The sequence below is a fragment of the Lycium barbarum genome, chromosome 12 (genome assembly GCF_019175385.1).
Source record: "Lycium barbarum isolate Lr01 chromosome 12, ASM1917538v2, whole genome shotgun sequence".
In the NCBI taxonomy this organism is placed as follows: Eukaryota; Viridiplantae; Streptophyta; class Magnoliopsida; order Solanales; family Solanaceae; genus Lycium; species Lycium barbarum.
Window position 1 is genome coordinate 29326413 of NC_083348.1, and position 20020 is coordinate 29346432.

The 20020-nt window shown below is 38.6% G+C and overlaps 1 long non-coding RNA gene across 1 annotated transcript; it reads left to right on the forward strand.

Annotated features, from left to right (window-relative positions):
* Positions 1-16040: 16040 nt before the first annotated feature.
* On the forward strand, positions 16041-19151 carry LOC132622406 (uncharacterized). Its single transcript, XR_009575886.1, has 2 exons — positions 16041-16522; positions 17936-19151. It is a non-coding gene; the product is annotated as an uncharacterized LOC132622406 (long non-coding RNA).
* Positions 19152-20020: the final 869 nt, after the last annotated feature.

Consider the following 20020-nt stretch of genomic DNA (forward strand, 5'->3'; position numbering starts at 1 on the left):
TAGATATGAAATTTTTTCCTACAAAATGGGCTGGCTTCCTAGCCAAGCTACTCAACTCGAAAAAAGTTTCACACTACTACAGACATACTATCAAAACTTCGAAAAACTATTGTACTTGTAGCAAGCTTAACTTGCTCAATATTTCCTAACCCTATAATAACTTAGGATCAGCCTTTCCATGCCTTTCAAAGAGAAGAACAAGAGAAATTTAGAAAGCAAACATTTTATTGATATCGAAATATTTACAGGGAGATTGTTTGATACCTACTAACTATTACATAACCTTCTATTTATAGGAGCTGGAGGCTACTACAAGACATATCTTACATGGAAATTCGGGCCCCGCTAGACATGTGAAGGGCCTAATAAAACAAGCCTAATAAAACGAGCCTAATAAAATAGCCTAATAAAACGAGCCTAATAAGACAGCCTAATAAAACAAGCCTACGAAAACAAGCCTAATAAGATAGGCCTAATAAAACAAGCCTAATAAAACTAAGGGAACATTTTTCAAAGCATGACAACCATATGCAAGCATGTGACCGTGCGGTCCGCTTCTGTCTTTCTTCTAAGAATGTCAGTAAGCCTTATCTGACGGAGCGGTGCTTGATGGCGTCGACGACGGAGTTGTGTATCCTTCCTTTATCCATCATTCTGGTCCATGGGTTTTCTTGAAATTTTCTCTGTTTTCCAGACTTCTTTTTCGCGACCTTGTGTAGTAGCATTTTCTGCTGGATGGTCCTGGCATCTCTGGATCAATTTATGTTGAATCTTGAGATGGAAAATTCAACCTTATCTTTGTGATAGCTTGAGTGACTTCATTTCTGATTATTCCATATGACACTTGGTACTCCTCTGCTGCTTCTCGATCTCTTTCCCAATGGGGATGGTCATCAGCGTAATTTCAACGAGCCCATTCTTTTGGCCATATCTCTTTTGGGATGCACTTATTTTGCTGGAAGATAATTCTCTGTGCTTCGCTATATTCATCTTCTAAGGACAAGATAGAGACGGGGATTTCCCACCATAGTGAAATATCTGGCTGAGCATAGACCTTCCCATCAATAATATTTATCGGTCGACGTAACATGAACACTTTCACTGCGTAGGAGTCTCGAAAACATTGAACCCAATATCTTCGTGGTTTGAATCATTGCATAAAATTTTTGAGAGCAGGTTCAATCCGGTCAAAATGTCGGAACATGTCACACTTGAATTCCATGAAAATATAATACTGTTGACATACGTACCAGAAAAACCATAATAGCTCCAGTGGAAAATCGTTGTGCATTGCTATGAATATGTGACAGAATGGTATTCTGGATTGACTCCGAATGTCTTAAGGATGGTTCCTTCATATTTTCTGAAAACTAGAAGCTCATAGAAAGTCCTTCTTTCTGTAAGGATGGATGGATCAAACGGGTCCACAAACTTGCTGAAGAATTCCAGTGCATGATCTGCTATTCTGGATGAGCTAGCTACTAGTGAGCTTGCAAGCATGAAAATTTGGCTAATTAGCCTTTTCTGTAGCTTGGCTTGAAATCTCTTTGAAAATTCCTCTGGCCTGGATAGGAAATCCGCTAGAATATTATCCTACCCTTTGAGGTGCTTTACTTGGAATTTGTAAGGGGAGAACCACTGTGCCCATCTGAGAATCTGCGAATTTGGGATAATCTTTGGATTTATCTGGATCATCTTCGGAAAGCTTTCATATCCATCTCGATAAGTAACTCTTTGTGAATTAAAAAGAAATTAAACTTTTTAATCCCATTCTTTAAGGCAAGAATTTCTTTGAATGTGGAATGATAATGTTGTTCAGCAACTTTGAACTTTCCACTGGCATAGCCGCATATTTTTCGTTGGCCGTCTTTTTGTTCAAAAAGTACCGCACTCTAATATTCGTTACTGGCATCCGTCTGCAATATCTTTTTTCCGTCTGACGGAATATGGAGGGCTTTGACTTCTTTTGAGATTTCTTTTATTCTCCGAACTGCTTATCTTGTTCCTTTCCCCAACCTTGTGCATTCTTCTTGAGCATTTTTATAAGTGGAGCAATGTATATAGAGACATTAGGGATAAAATCTCTAACATAGTTAATCACACCTAAAAACTGTTGGAGCTGCTTCGTTGTAAAATTGGTGTCTGGGAATTTGAGCAGCTCTTGACAAATATGTGGCCCTGTGCTGTATGATCCATGAACAAAATGCATCCCCAGAAAATCAATTTCCTTTCTAGCAAGAATCATCTTTTTCTATGAGAGCATGATTCCATTTTTCCCCGCAAGGGTCATGGAATTGTTGGAGCAAAGTGAGGTGTTCTTCCATAGTAACACTTAAGAGTAAGATGTCATCAATGTAGACTAGTGATGTATGGATGACGGTTTGAAATAATTTTATCATGGCTTTTTGGAACAATGAGGGTGCCGTTTTCAACCCAAAGGGCATGACCTTCCATTGGCAGTGATGATCGAGTATACAAAACCCTGTTTTAGGTCGATCTTCTGGGTGTATTCCCAATTGCCAAAACCCCGATTTAAGGTCAAACTTGGAAAAGTTTTTAGCTTTAGCTAAGTGTGAAAAAAGGGTGAGTTTATTTGGGATAGGGAGTTTATCATCTTGGAGGAAATAGTTAAGAGGTTGATAGTTTATGACTAATGAGTTTACCTCTTGTTTGTTCCGCCCGTTTATTGACATAGAACGCCTCGCACGCCCATTGCTAATTAGAGGGCTCGATAAGTCCAAACTCCAAGATCTGTTCGCATTCCCTTTTGGCAAGCTGAAGATGATCTGGATTCATGCCAGAGTGACTTACCTTCGTTGAATTAATGCTTTCATTATTATTGAAGGGGAGTTTAATGAAAATCTCTTCATTGAGCCATAAAGGCTTTTTGCATTTTCCCATAAACTCCTTGTGAGAATCCGCACATGAATGCTCCACCAACTGCTTTTCTATCTCCTTGATTTGTTCAGCATCAGTTATTTGGAATAATCGTAAAACATCTGTGTATAGCTTGAATTGTTTCTTGAACGTTATTCCATGGGCTTTGATCTGGAGCTGATCTTTAGGTTTCCTGAAGATGTCAAATCCGATAATGAGATCTTTCCCTGGGACATCTGATCCAATCAGCTTAGTTCGAAACTTCAACCCTGGGAAGAATTCAATTGTGATTGGATACTTTGTGATGACTGTAGTGGTTAGGACTCTAGTCCCAGCAGTGTTGAAATCTTTGAAATGTGGAATCCATTGATCCTCAGGAAGGACGGCCGGGTTCATCAGTGAACATGCCGCTCCAATGTCCATGAAAGTAATTACCTGGATTGGTTTATCCTATTTGGATGGATAGACTTTAAGCTGGACCTGTGGGATTACCATGATGCTGTTGATATCTTCTTGAGCCCGTCCCTCTGGTTCTGAAATATGATAATATTCATCTCTATATTCTTCGTACACTTCGATGGAAAAGAGGGTTTTCTCTGTGGGTTCATCCTCTAATGAGAGAATAGATTCAAGATCATCATCTTCACCTAGATGGATACCAGTGTAGTCCTCTATTTCAGTAAGGAGCTTGATTGACCTTCTGGATTGGGGACAATTTTTGCATAATGCCCAATCTTGTTGAAGATGAAGCATCTATCATTTTTTCGAGATTTGCCTGGGCTCCTTCTCCTGAAACTGGGATCCTTCTCCTGAAGGCCTTGGCCATTTGAATCGCTTGAATCTTCGTTTTCGTCTAGGGACATGGCATGAACAGCTTGACCAAGTAATTAGGCCAGACTTTTCGCAAGCTTTATCAAGGGCTGGATTATTTCGTATGATCTGCTTCAAAACAGATCTCTTTGTGCAGATATCATCCAACGTTAGAAATATTGCTTGCATGATATAGCCGACCTGTGGGATCGTTATTAATTGGAACTTCTCCTCAATGATCGTCATGGTTCGGCTTGCTAACATCTTTGGAAGTGATGAAACAAAGGCTTGCTTGAGACTAGCTTCTCCGCCTAACTTAAAGAACATTTTAGCCATCTTCTGAAAATGGATATAAATGACATCTCTGTCAAATGCTACGCATTTCATTTCGAAGAACTGTCTCCTTAGTTTTTCTTGCCTTTAGCATGTACCTCCACAAAATACTTCCTGGAGTATTCTGATGTTGAAGGCAAAGTCTTGGGATGTGAGAAACATATTTTTGTCTTGTGTCCCAAGTGAATTGCACCAGTCTCTGAGAATTACGGAGAACCGCGAAGTGAATTCTGACAAGATCATGTACTTTTCCCGTTCGACAAGATTCTTTGTCACCATCAGAGTGAATAAATCTTGGATCCTTTGGGGCCATTTTGATACTTTGATATCATCCAGACTGAAGGTATGGAATCCATTCCCAACGAATTTTGCGGTTGTTGGTCCTGGCCTTCTTTCTGGAATTGGTTCATCTGTCATCCTGTCACGATCATCATCTATTTCAGAGATTTCTGGTTCTCTGGGTTGATTCGTGAATATTGGTGGGTTATCTTCTTCTGAAGAGTCAACTGAGGAATCTTCGCTTGTCTCAACGCTTTCTTCCGTAGGATCAGTATCATATGAATCTTGGTCACTGGATCCTAAGGTATCATCCTCCGCTATATCATTTATGGGTTGGGCCACGTAGAGGTTAGGAATCTTTTGGGCCGAGATCATCAAGTTTTCCAGCTCGGGTTCTTTTGAACCTTCCCCGAGTTCTTTCCTTCGTTTGGATTGCTTTTGGGCCGCCATAGAGTCTTTTCTTTCCCAGACCATTTTTGCAATGTCAAACTCAGGTTCATCGTTTTGTTTTTGGGTAAAAGACATAGGGTCTCGTTTTGTGGATGGGAACATAGTGAAAGAATGTTCAAGCTTTGGTGGTGAGTATGTTTGTGAGGACATGGGGAAAAAGATGTGTTTTGATGGGCAGCTTTGTGTTTTTTGCGGTTCAAGGTGACCATATCTCAATTGTTGTGTTTGTTCTTTAATGTCAGCCATTTCCTTTTGTTGTTGGTTAAAGAAGTGGAAAAGGGAAGTGCCTGGTGGACAAATCTCACACTGCATGTTTGTCATTCGCAATTCCAGGGCTTTGACCAGTCCAGCATGCTGAGAAGATGCTTGTTCCACCTTTTTCTCAATTGTCTCCACCCAGCTCATCATCTTGTTTTGTGTGTGAGCAACATTTCTGATGAAAGTGCTAATATTAATTAACACTTTGTATTGGCAAATGGCATTTTCGAATTGCCAATTGATTGTTGCTTCTACTTCACTTGTTGGTGGCTTTTCTCCAGTGGGCAGCACAACATTTTGCCTTGGAATTTTCGGGGCATGGCTTGCACCATCTTTTTAAAAAAGTTGTTGTGAAGGAAATTCAGGGGTGTGACTAGAGCTTGATGGGTTCATCATGAGTATTTCTGGCTTTGGGATATTTGGATTTGAAGGTTTGTGATATAAATTTTAGTTAGGGAGAGGTGGCCAGTTTTGAGGTTTGTACAAAACAAGGAATTCATATTTTCCTGGACGGCTCAGTGAACCAATAGATGAATCTCCTTCTTCATACCTTGTTCGGAACTCTCTTTCAGAGTTTCTCTTTTTTTTCTTTGATTTTTCTCTTCTTGTATGATGTTCATCCAATTTAATTTCATCTTCAAGACATTCTTGACAGTCACATTGGGTATCCCATGGGCAGTGTCCTGTGAAAGGACATTTGAACCACCATACATTAAGACCTTCGTTATCGAACTGCTTTATCCAGTCATGTTCACTCATGATACTTGGGAGATGGTAAGAGAATGTTTCAGGGTCATCTTGGTGTGCTTGGTTATAAGTGGGTTGGTACATCTGGAAAGAAAAGGTTGTTTTGTTGGGTTTTTTAAGGTGAGAGTGGTTAAAGCTTATGGCAACTGTTTATCGGGTTTTTTGGAAAAAGTGGGTTAAGAGGATTGGAGAGGTTCAACAGGTTCTCTCACCTTTTCATAATTCATGACCTATGTATTCTGAAGGACTTTGATAAGTTCTTCCCTAGAGAGCTGTTTTGGGATTTGGGTGCACATGGTAGTTCCGTTAGGGGCATTCACTTTTAAGAGCAAAGCATTTTCTCCGCCTGGAAGGGAGAGATCCATCTCATGATTCTAAACTCGCCAAGCTATTTGGTAATGTAAAGTAACTTGAATAGAATCTTTAGCTTGTAGAGCACCTTGAATTTGGACTTGGAGTTTTAAAACCTCTGTTAGATAAGGATCATACAGGGACATACTAAAATTTTGGAATATAGTGACAAAAATTGTCCCAGCATTTAGAGTGACTTCTGTGGTACCCAAATTCGCATGTTGGTACTCATTATATCTGGTATCAAGAAGGGCAAGGCGAGCCACAACTGGTTGGCCTTTTCTTCCATGATATGTTATTGCAATTCTAACAGCACCAAAATGGATATGGGTGAGACCATGATTTTTCCACTGTCTATGAAAATCATCTGGAATCTGCAGAGTGATGAATTGTTCCTCTTGAGTTGCTAGAATAGGGTGCTGGTCAAGTTTTGAGGCACCAACATATTCTTTACCTCCTTTGGGCTTTGGTTGGACTAGGGAATGGATTTGTGACCCTGGGGAAAATGTCGTTTTAGCAAAAGCAGAATATGGGTTTATGAGGGGTAGGTCGGTAGGAGACACTTCTTTTTCATCAGGTAGGATATCAACTTCATAAAGGTAGTCATATTTGCAAGAAAGGGTTTTATATAGAGTGGGGGACATATTAATTTTTGCTAAGCACTTACAAGGGTTGGACACAGATGGTAATGACTCAGACATATTTTTACTAAACTACTCCTCTCTCTGAAAGAGATGGACTGGCTCTTATACAATGAGTGGGTAGAGGGCGAGGAAATAGCAAGCAAGACGGCCAGACTGCTAGCACAATAGTTTTCTTACATTGTAGGACTGGGCTTCAATATCCCAAAGGACGGCTTGCCACAAACCTGACTTCAACAACCCGAAGGATGGCTTGTCAAATTAGTTGGACAGTTTGAAAGATCATAGATATGAAAGTTTTTCCTACAAAATGGGCTGGCTTCCTAGCCAAACTACTCAACTCAGAAAACTTTCACCCTACTACAGGCATACTGTCAAAGCTTCGGAAAACTATTGTACTTGTACCAAGCTTAACTTGCTCAATATTTCCTAACCCTATACTAACTTAGGATCAGCCTTTCCTGGCCTTTTAAAGAGAAGAACAAGAGAAATTTAGAAAGTAAACATTTTTTTGATATTGGAAAATTTACAGGGAGATTGTTTGATACTTTCTAACTATTACATAGCCTCCTATTTATAGGAGCTGGAGGCTACTACAAGACATATCTTACATGGCACACGGGCCCCGCTAGACATGTGAAGGGCCTAATAAAACAAGCCTAATAAAATAGCCTAATAAAACGAGCCTAATAAGATAGCCGAATAAAACAAGCCTAATAAAACAAGCCTAATAAGATAGGCCTAATAAAACAAGCCTAATAAAATGAGGGGAAAATCGTCCGATGCATGACAACCATGTGCAAGCATTTGACCGTGGGTCCGCTTTTGTCTTTCTTGTAAGCACGTCAGTAAGCCTTATCCGACGGAGCGGTGCTTGATGGCGTCGACGGCGGAGTTGTGTATCCATCCTCTATCCACCATTCTGGTCCGTGTTTTTTCTTGAAATTTTCTTTGTTTTCCAGACTTCTTTTTCGAGACCTTGTGTAGAAGCATTTTCTGCTGGATGGTCCTGGCATCTCTGGATCAATTTTTGTTAAATCTTGAGATGGAAAATTCAACCTTATCTTTGTGACAGCCTGAGTGACTTCATTTTTTATTATTTCATATGGAACTCGGTACTCCTTTGCTGCTTCTTGAACTCTTTCCCAATGGGGATGGTCATCAGTGTAATTCCAACGAGCCTATTCTTTCGGCCATATCTCCTTTGGGATGTACTTATTTTGCTGGAAGATAATTCTCTGTGCTTCGCTGTATTCATCTTCTAAGGATAAGATAGAGACGGGGAATTCCCACCATAGTGAAATATCTGGCAGAGCATAGACCTTTCCATCAATAATCATTATCGGTCGATGTAACATGAAAACTTTCACTATGTTGGAGTCTCGGAAACATTGAACCCAATATCTTCGTGGTTTGAACCATTGCATAAACATTTTGACAGAAGGTTCAATCCTGTCAAAATGTTGGAACATGTCGCACTTGAATTCCATGAAAATATAATACTGGTGACATAAGTATCAGAAAAAACCATAGTAGCCCCTTTGGAAAATCGTTGTGCATTACTATGAATATGTGACAGAATGGGTATTCCGGATTGACTCCGAATGGCTTAAGGATGGTTCCTCCATATTTTCTGAAAACTAGAAGCTCATCGAAAGTCCTTCTTTCTGTAAGGATGGATGGATCAAACGGGTCCACAAACTTGCTGAAGAATTCCGGCGGATGATCTGCTATTCTGGAAGAACTAGCTCCTAGTGAGCTTGTAAGCATGAAAATTTGGCTAGTTAGCCTTTTCTGTAGCTTGGCTTGAAATCTCTTTGAAAATTCCTATAGCCTGGCTAGGAAATCCGCTAGAATATTATCCTCCCCTTTGAGGTGCTTTACTTGGAATTTGTAAGGGGAGAACCATTGTGCCCATCTGAGAATCTGCGGATTTGGGATAATCTTTGGATTTATCTGGATCATCTTCGGGAATGCTTTCATATCTACCTCGATAAGAAACTCTGTGTGAATTAACAAGAAATTAAGCTTTTTAATCCCATTCTTTACGGCATGAATTTCTTTGAATGTGAAATGATAATGTTGTTCAGGATCTTTGAACTTTCCACTGGCATAGCCGCATATTTTCAGTTGGCCATCTTTTTCTTCAAAAAGTACGACACTCCAATATTCGTTGTTGGCATCCGTCTGGAATATCATTTTTCCGTCTGACGGAATATGGAGGGCTTTGACTTCTTTTGAGATTTCTTTTATTCTCCAAACTGCTTCATCCAGTTCCTTTCCCCAACCTTGGGCATTCTTCTTGAGCATTTTTGTAAGAGGAGCAATGTATGTAGAGACATTAGGGATAAAATCTCTAACATAATTAATCACACCTAAAATCTGTTGGAGCTGCTTCGTTATAAAATTGGTGTCTGGGAATTTGAGCAGCTCTTGACAAATATGTGGGCCTGGGCTATATGCTCCATGAACAAAATGCATCCCCAGAAAATCAATTTCCTTTCTAGCAAGAATCATCTTTTTCTGTGAGAGCATGATTCCACTTTTCCCCACCAGGCCATGGAATTGTTGGAGCAAAGTGAGGTGTTCTTCCATAGTATTACTAAAGAGTAAGATGTTATCAATATAGACTAGTGATGTATGAAGGATGGGTTGAAATAATTTTATCATGGCTTTTTGGAACAATGAGGGTGCCGTTTTCAACCCAAAGGGCATGACCTTCCATTGGAAGTGATGATCGGGTATACAAAACCATGTTTTTGGTTAATCTTCTAGGTGTATTCCTAATTGAAAAAAACCCCGATTTAAGGTCAAACTTGGAAAAGTATTTAGCTTTGGCTAAGTGTGAAAAAAGGGTGAGTTTATTTGGGATAGGGAATTTATCATCTTGGAGGAAATAGTTAAGAGGTTGATAGTTTATGACTAATTTGTGTTTACCTCTTGTTTGTTACGCCCGTTTATTGACATAGAATGCCTCGTACGCCCATTTCGAATTAGAGGGCTCGATAAGTCCACACTCCAAGAGCTCTTCGCATTCCCTTTTGGCAAGCTGAAGATGATTTGGATTCATGCCGGAGTGACTTGCCTTCATTGGATTAATGCTTTCATTCTTCTTGAAGGGGAGTTTAATGAAAAACGTTTCATTAAGCCATAAAGGCTTTTTGCATTTTCCCATAAACTTGTGAGAATTTGCACATGAATGCTCTACCAACTGCTTTTCTATCTCCTTGATTTGTTCAGCATCAGTTATTTGGAATAATCGTAAAACATCTGTATATGGCTTGAATTGTTTCTTGAACGTTATTCCATGGGCTTTGATCTGGAGCTGATCTTTAAGTTGCCTGAAGATGTCAAATCCGACAATGAGATCATTCCCTGGGAAATCTAATCCAATCAGCTTAGTTCGAAACTTCAACCCTAGGAAGAATTCAATTATGATTGGATGCTTTTTGATGACTGTGGTGGTTAGGACTCTAGTCCCAGTAATGTTGAAATCTTTGAAATGTGGAATCCATTGATCCTCAGGAAGGACGACTGGGTTCATCAGTGAACATGCCGCTTCAGTGTCCATGAAAGTAATAACCTAGATTGGTTTATGCCATTTGGATGGATAGACTTTAAGTTGTACCTTTGGGATTACCATGATGCTGTTGATATCTTCTTGAGCCTGTCCCTCTTGTTCTTAAATCTGATAATAGTCATCTCTATATTCTTCGTACACATCCATGGAAAAGAGGGTTTTCTCTGTGGGTTCGTCCTCTAATGAGAGAATAGATTCAAGATCATCATCTTCACCTAGATGGATACCAGTGTAGTCCTCTATATCAGTAAGGAGCTTGATTGACTTCTGGATTGGGGATAATTTTTTGCATAACGCCCAATCTTGTTGCAGATGAAACATCTATCATTTTTTCGGGACTTGCCTGGGCTCCTTCTCCGGAAATATTTTGTGCGCCTCCTGAGCTGGGATACTTCTTCTGAAGGTCTTGGCCATTTGAATCGCTTGAATCTTCGTTTTCGTCTGGGGACATGGCACGAACAGCTTGACTCAGTAATTAAGTCAGACTTTTCGCAAGCTTTATCAAGAGCTGGATTATTTCGTATGATCTGCTTCAATATAGATCTCTTTGTGCAGATACCATCCAACGCTAGAAATATTGCTTACCTTATGTAGCCGACCTGTGCGATCGTTATTGATTGGAACTTCTCCTCAATGATCGTCATGGTCCAACTTGCTAACATCTTTGGAAGTGATGAAACAAAGGCTTTCTTGAGACTAGCTTCTCCGCCTAACTCAAAGAACATTTTAGCCATCATCTGAAAATGGATATCAATGACATCTCTGTCAAATGCTATGCATTTCGTTTCGATGAACTGTCTCCTTAGTTTTTCTTGCCTTTGGCATGTATCTGCACAAAATACATCCTGGAGTATTATGATGTTGAAGGCAAAGTCTTGGGATGCGAGAAACATATTTTTGTCTTGTGTACCAAGTGAATTCCACCAGTCTCTGAGAATTCCTGAGAATCGCGAAGTGAATTCTGACAGGATCATGTACTTTTCCCGTTCGACAAGATTCTTTGTCACCATCCATGTGAAGAAATCTTAGATCCTTTGGGGCCATTTTGATACTTTGATATCATCAAGACTGAAAGTATGGAATCCAGTCCCAACGAATTTTGCGGTTGTTGGTTCTGGCCTTCTTTCTGGAATTGGCTCATCTGTAATCCCATCCCAATCATCATCTACGTCAGAGATTTCTGGTTCTCTGGGTTGATTCATGAATATTGGTGTGTTATCTTCTTCTGAAGTGTCAACTGAGGAATCTTCGCTTGTCTCAACGCTTTCTTCCGTAGGATCAGTATCATATGAATCGTGGTCACTGGATCCTAGGGTATCATCCTCCTCTATATCATTTGTGGGTTGGGCCCCGTAGAGGTTAGGAATCTTTTGGGCTGAGATCATCAGGTTTTCCAGCTCGGGTTCTTTTAAACCTTTCCTGAGTTCTTTCTTTTGTTTGGACTGCCTTTGGGCCGCCATAGAGTCTTTCCTTTCCTAGACGATTTTTGCAATGTCAAACTCAAGTTCATCGTTTTGTTTTTGGGTAAAAGACACAGGGTCTCGTTTTTTGGATGGGAACATAGGGAAAGAATGCTCAAGCTTTGGTGGTGAGTATGCTTGTGAGGACATGGGGAAAAAGGTGGGTTTTGATGGGCAGCTTTGTGTTTTTTGCAGTTTAAGGTGACCATATCTCAATTGTTGTATTTGTTTTTTAATGTCAGCCATTCCCTTTTTTTTGTTGGTTAAAGAAGTGGAAAAGGGAAGTTCCTGGTGGACAAATCTCATACTGCATGTCTGTCATTCGCAATTCCAGGGTTTTGATTAGTCCAGCATGCTGAGAAGATGCTTGTTCCACTTTTTTCCTCAATTGTCTCCACCCTGCTCATTATCTTGTTTTGTGTGTGTGCAACATTTCTGATGGAAGTGCTAATATTAGTTAACACTTTGTTTTGGCATATGGCATTTTCGAATTGCCAATTGATTGTTGCTTCTACTTCACTTGTTGGTGGCTTTTCTCCAGTGGGCAGCACAACATTTTGCCTTGGAATGTTTGGGGCACGGTACCATCTTTTTCAAAAGGTTGTTGTGAAGGAAATTCGGGGGTGTGACTGGAGCTTGATGGGTTCATCATGAGTATTTCTGGCTTTGGGATATTTGGATTTGAAGGTTTGTGATATAAATTTTTGTTAGGGTTAGGTGGCCAGTTTGGAGGTTTGTATGAGACAAGGAATTCATATTTTCCTAGACGGGTCAGTGAACCGATAGATGGATCTCCTTCTTCATACCTTGTTCGGAACTCTCTTTCAGAGTTTCTCCCTTTTTTCTTTGATTTGGCTCTTCTTATATGATGTTCATCCCATTCAATTTCATCGTCAAGACATTCTTGACAGTCAAATTGGGTATTCCATGGGCTGTGTCCCGTGAAAGGACATTTGAACCACCATACATTAAGACCTTCATTATCGAACTGCTTTATCCAGTCATGTTCACTTGTGATACTTGGGAGATGGTAAGAGAATGTTTCAGGGTCATCTTGGTGTGCTTGGTTATAAGTGGGTTGGTACATCTGGAAAGAAAAGGTTGTTTTGTTGGGTTTTTTAAGGTGAGAGTGGTCAAAGCTTATGGCAACTGTTTTATCGGGTTTTTTTGGAAAAAGTGGGTTAAGAGGATTGGAGAGGTTCAACAGGTTCTCTCACCTTTTCATAATTCGTGACCCATGTATTTGGAAGGACTTTGATAAGTTCTTCCCTAGAGAGATGTTTTGGGATTTGGGTGCACATGGAAGTTCCGTTGGCGGCATCTACTTTTAAGAGAAAAGAATTTTCTCCACATGGAAGGGAGAGATCCATAGCATGATTCTGAACTCGCCAAGCTATTTGGTAATGTAAAGTAGCTTGAATAGAATCTTTAGCTTGTGGAGTACCTTGAATTTGGACTTGGAGTTTTAAAGCCTCCGTTAGAAATGGATCATACAGGGACATGTTAAAATTTGGGAATATAGTGACAAAACCTGTCCCAGCATTTAGAGTGACTTCAGTGGTACCCAAATTCACATGTTGGTGCTCATTATATCTGGGATCAAGAAGGGAAAGGCGAGCCACAACTGGTTGGTCTTTTCTTCCATGATATGTTAATGCAATTATAACAACACCAAAATGGATATGGGTGAAACTATGATTTTTCCACAGTCTAGGAAAATCATCTATAGTCTGCAGAGTGATGAATTGTTCCTCTTGAGTTGCTAGAATAGGGTGCTGGTCAAGTTTTGAGGCACCAACATATTCTTTAGCTCCTTTGGGATTTGGTTGGACCAGGGTACAGATTTGTGACCACGGGGAACATGTCTTTTTAGCAAAAGCAGAATATGGGTTTATGAGGGGTAGGTCAGTAGGAGACACTTTATTTTCATCAGGTAGGATATCAACTTCCTAAAGGTTGTCATATTTGCAAGAAAGGGTTTTATATAGAGTGTGAGACATTAATTTTTGCGAAGGACTTACAAGGGTTGGACGCGGATGGTAACGACTCAGCCATATTTTTACTAAACTGCTCCTCTCTCCGAAAGAGATGGACTGGCTTGGATACCATGAGTGTGTAGAGGGCGGGGAAATAGCAAGCAAGAAGGCCAGACTGTAAGCACAATAGTTTTCTTACATAGTAGGACTAGGCTTCAACATCCCAAAGGACGGCTTGCCACAAACCCTGGCTTCAACAACCCGAAGGATGGCTTGTCAAGTTAGTCGGATAGTTTGAAAGATCATAGATATGAAAGTTTTTCCTACAAAATGGGCTGGCTTCCTAGCCAAGTAGCTCAACTCGGAAAAACTTTCACACTACAGACATACTGTCAAAGCTTCGGAAAACCATTGTACTTGTAGCAAGCTTAACTTGCTCAATATTTCCTTATCTTATATTAACTTAGGATCAGCCTTTCCATGCCTTTCAAAGAGAAGAACAAGAGAAATTTAGAAAGCAAACATGTTATTGATATCGAAAAATTTACAGGGAGATTGTTTGATACCTTCTAACTATTACATAGCCTCCTATTTATAGGAGCCGGAGGCTACTACAAGACATATCTTACATGGTACACGGGCCCCGCTAGACATGTGAAGGGCCTAATAAAACAAGCCTAATAAAACGAGCCTAATAAGACAGCCGAATAAAACAAGCCTAATAAAACAAGCCTAATAAGATAGGCCTAATAAAACAAGCCTAATAAAACAAGCCTAATAAAATGAGGGGAAAATTATCCGAAGCATGACAACCATGTGACCGTGGGGTCCGCTTTTGTCTTTCTTGTAAGCACGTCAGTAAGCCTTATCCGACGGAGCGGTGCTTGATGGCGTCGACGGCGGAGTTGTGTATCCTTCCTCTATCCACTATTCTGGTCCATGTTTTTTCTTGAAATTTTCTTTGTTTTCCAGACTTCTTTTTCGCGACCTTGTGTAGTAGCATTTTCTACTCGATGGTCCTGGCATCTCTGGATCAATTTTTGTTGAATCTTGAGATGGAAAATTCAACCTTATCTTGTGATAGCTTGAGTGACTTCATTTCTGATTATTTCATAAGGCACTTGGTACTCCTTTGCTGCTTCTCGAACTCTTTCTCAATGGGGATGGTCATTAGTATAATTCCAACGAGCCCATTCTTTCGGCCATATCTCCTTTGGGATGCACTTATTTTGCTAGAAGATAATTCTCTGTGCTTCGCTGTATTCATTTTCTAAGGACAAGATAGAGACGGGGAATTCCCACCATAGTGAAATATCTGGCTGAGCATAGAGCTTCCCATCAATAATCTTTATCAGTCGATGTAACATGAACACTTTCACTGCGTAGGAGTCTTGGAAACATTAAACACAATATCTTCGTGGTTTGAACCATTGCATAAACTTTTTGAGAGCAGGTTCAATCCTGTCAAAATGTCAGAACATGTCGCAGTTGAATTCCATGAAAATATAATACTGGTGACATAAGTACCAGAAAAACCATAATAGCTCCTGTGGTAAATCATTGTGCATTTCTATGAATATGTGACAGAATGGGTATTCTGGATTGACTCCGAATGGCTTAAGGATGGTTCCTCCATATTTTCTGAAAACTAGAAGCTCATAGAAAGTCATTCTTTCTGTAAGGATGGATGGATCAAACGGGTCCACAAACTTGCTGAAGAATTCTGGCGGATGATCTGCTATTCTGGATGAACTAGCTCCTGGTGAGCTTGCAAGCATTAAAATTTTGCTAGTTAGCCTTTTCTGCAGCATGGCTTGAAATCTCTTTAAAAATTCCTCTGGCCCGGATAGGAAATCCGCTAGAATATTATCCTTCCCTTTGGGGTTCTTTACATTGAATTTGTAAGGGGAGAACCATTGTCCCATCTGAGAATCTGCGGATTTGGGATAATCTTTGGATTTATCTGGATCATCTTCGGGAAAGCTTTCAAATCCATCTCGATAAGAAACTCTATGTGAATTAAAAAGAAATTAAACTTTTTAATGGCATTCTTTACGGCAAGAGTTTCTTTGAATATGGAATGATAATATTGTTCAGCATCTTTGAACTTTCCACTGGCATAGCCGCATATTTTTCGTTGGCCATCTTTTTCTTCAAAAAGTACCGCACTCCAATATTCGGTCCTGGCATCCGTCTGCAATATCGTTTGTCCGTCTGATGGAATATGGAGGGCTTTGACTTCTTTTGAGATTTCTTTTATTCTCCACTACAAGAAATCTCACTTTTAACGACCACTTCCTAACAACGGGTCATAAATCCAGTCGTTATAAGTGTATATATAACGACAAGATATTTTTCCGGTCGTTGAAATCAATTTCTAAATTAGAAACAACGAAAGGATAAATTCCAGTCTTTGAAAGTAGTTATATCGGTCGTTAAAACTAGATAAAAGAGCGCCAGATATATTTATTTTTGCTATTCTAACAAATTCTTTTATCATTTGGCTAACTTTCTTTTAGTACTTTTTTTTTTGTTTAATTACAATCTCCTACTCGTGGAAACCCCCATTCCTTCTCTTCCAAAATCATAATTTGTCTGAGAGCCCTAATCTCCAATACCGCCTGCATCTTGGTCATGCGAAATCGGGTGATCAGTCGACCTCTCGATTCTTGTATGTGATATAATTACATTATGAAACTAGACAACACCGAGGGTTTCAAATTGGTCATCAACAAAACGCCCATGTCTCTGACACTACAGGTAACAATTCACTTTTCCAGGTCTCTCTCTAGCCCTAATTCACACACACCCACATATTAGGGCGTTGCTAGTTTATATGCAAGATTGTGGTAATTGGTTATCAATTTATTTTTCGTAAGCTCGAATAACTTTTTAGTTTTTCCTTGGTTCTCTTAACTGAAGAATCGTCTGGTGATTTTAAAGAATGCTAGAGTTAAACGAAGTAAGCCTCTTGGAGGCAATTCATCTACTGCTGCTTTTATAAATCGAAGTATAAATGGGTATATCTTGATTATTGGTGATTTATGATGATCTGGATTTTGATATCTATAGTTCTAGGCTTCTTTAGTTTGCATACTATTTTGTAGAGTTTTTTTTTTTTTCCAGATTTAAAGTTCTAGGTTAATATTTAATTTGAGACTAAATAGTGTTGCACTTCTCAATCACATGGAAAGGGTGAGTGGAAATTGTGGTCTTCTAGTTTAATTAATGTTATGTTTCCTGATGATTTTCCATTCTACTTTAGATATTCATAAAAGTAAAAGTGAATTGATATAGTATTATATTGTCGAAACAACTAGCGTGTCCTACTTGATATTTGATTGGGATCTCAAACTTCTTGGTCTTATCTTGTGAACTAGCATTATATGACATTATCATTTTAATCTAGAGTATCTTCGAAATATTATGGATTCATGGGTTTAGATATAGCTCATATGATCCGTGAATGGATACTCTTGTGCTTTCTTTTATATGTGACTTACAATGATAAGGTAATAATTATTGTTATGTTTAACTGGACTTTATGTGTCTTACCTGGACTTGATTTTTGCTAAATTTTCTTGTATTTACCTTTAAATCATCCGTTGAATGGAATCATTATTTTCTATATCTTATTTAATTCATAAATAAACTCTCATGCTATTTACGGGCAGAAATGCTTTCAGGTTTTATTTGATAGAATAGAAATCATGACTCTAGGAAGTTTGTTCTATTTAAGAGATGCATATTTTCTTCTTGTATGATACTTCATGGCTTCAGGACATGTTCAGATATTAGTAATCGTATGCTTATGTTTTCTAGGGGATTTTTAAAACCCATAAGTAATAGAGAATAATTTGTATGTCCATCCTGCATATCGGTGTTGTTAGAAATCATTTTTAGTTGTATTTGTATTCTGACTACCTGGCTGTGCCAAGAATGTATAGGCTCTAGGTGTCACACCTTACATTAGCTTGTTATGTACTTTGAAAACTAGTGAGTGTGCTACATTTACCATACTTGACTGCTTATATACATATATGTTTCGAACTCTCTCCAAGTTAATTCATGACTCGTGGGAAGTTAAGGACTATGGATCAAGTCCTTAAACCAATATGAAACTTTATTTTTCTTAAAGACTAGCCGATTTTTATTTTAAATTCTTAAATTAAGGTACTCTTCAAGTTTCTACTCTTTTTGTGGAAGATTATGTTAAAAAATTTCAAAGTGAGGTCTTCAAGTCATGCCATATGGATTCTGTTAAGAGAAATCATTACCGGAATCTACTGGACAGTAAGTTATCTGAATCTTTAAAGTAATATGTGGTTGATTTATATTTTCTAAGTTTAAAAATGTATTAGACATTTGGGTTTGTCTTCTAAGGGCTTGTTGTTAACAATCCGAGCTACGCTATGCTAGTGTCGATATATCTTAATCCTCTGTAATCCTAGCTCATTTTCTATTAAGAAATATTGTATCTCATTTTTTTTCTGTTTCATTTTTGCCCTTGTATGATGAATACATGCTTGATTTACTCCATGTTTCTAATGGACCCATTATCTAACACAAAAGGTGTGCTTCTTTATGACTGAAATGTCACCACAATTGTCTGATACGTGCGAGTTTTAAAACTGGTCTAAATGGCTTAGTCAGACCATTATTTGATGAAAAACTTCTTTATGTAAATCTTTATCTTGATTCTCTTTGTTGACATTTAAGAACATATTTGGACAACCACTTTAGAGCCTGTGTTATACTAGAAATGAATTTGATAGTCCAGTAAGTTTGAAGTGTATTTCTAGAAAACCAAGAAGAATTATTTTTGTGCTAATAAGTTCCTGTAAGGTCTTAGCCCTTAGTTGGTTTGAAAATGAGCATATAAGTAAGTAATACGAATAAGATTGTTTGAAATATGTTCCCGCTACGTGATTTAGCCTGTCTTGTTGTTTGAAAGTTCTTTTGATGGTAAGTTTGAGTGATTAAAACTCTTGTTTACTTGGAGTGCATTATTGGATTCGAGCTTGCATTTAGAAAATTTGCCTCAGGTTCCCAGACTCAATGATAAAATTTATACTTTAATAAATATAATTTAGGATCCTAATATAGAGATTTTGATCTCTGACTCATAATCCTTCATTGTGTTTATGCATAAATATATGGACTGTTTGTCCTTTTCAGGAAAAGAATGAGATTATTTTTGAGTCTATACATCGATGAATAAGAGTATCACTAAAAAAAAGGGTAATTTGCGGAGGTTGAAAGTTGCAATTCGCGGGGGTTTTAGCCTCCGCTAATTGCTTGAGGAGGCTAAAACCCCCACAAATTGCAACTTTCAACCTCCGCAAATTACCCCCTTTTTGTAGTGTATACTGCCAAACATTGATTTTTTTTTTTAAAATTGTTTCACTAATCTCTCTCTCTCTCTCTCCCTATTTATTATTTATCTGTTTTACACGAATGGAGCAAAACATGGAGCTTTGTGCGAGACTCTTGAGAACCATAGAGCTGCCGCATTTCCTTTTATATTATGCTTTATTCTCAGCTAATGGTTTCCTCATGTCACTTTCTAGACACTGACAGGTAATTCTTTTGCTTGGTCAATTTATGTTGGCCGTATTTCCTGTTTGTTTGAACACTTGAGTATTATCATTTGTCATTCTTGTAGCAGGCAAGAGAAATTTATATACAGATAAGTTGAGGCTTTATCTGATCGGTGAGTTACTCATGAGAGCTGTAGTATTTAGATTTCAGTAGTTACAGGAGTTCTTTCGTTTATCATGCTTTTCTTGTCCCTCATTTATCCTATGTGTAGTAAGCATATACAAAAGTATTTGGCATAAATGTACATCTCTTGGTTAAAAGATAGGCTCGTCTTAGTGTAAAGCCCATAATGTAAAGGTGATAATAGTTGGTAAATAGTTCAAGTTGTGATGATGTACTAGTCCAAGAAAACATCCTTTTGATTTAATATTAAGTATAGTTTTGCTATTATATTTTGTTCCAAATAAAGTTCAATATGTCATGTTAACTGGGACAATGTTGCAACATGAATAACTATAGTGTGTTTGCTTTCTGTTGATAGTTCTCTCGTCAAATAAATCTATTTGGACAGTTCCTAGAAGTTATTTTGTCTTCTCTTTTTGTGTGGTTACTCTTGATTTCAGTTTTCCTTCTCATTCTATGTTGATTGTTGTTGGTGTTCTCTTGCTGAATAAGTTGTGTTTGCTTTCTTCAGATAGTTCCAATCAATTTAGTTTT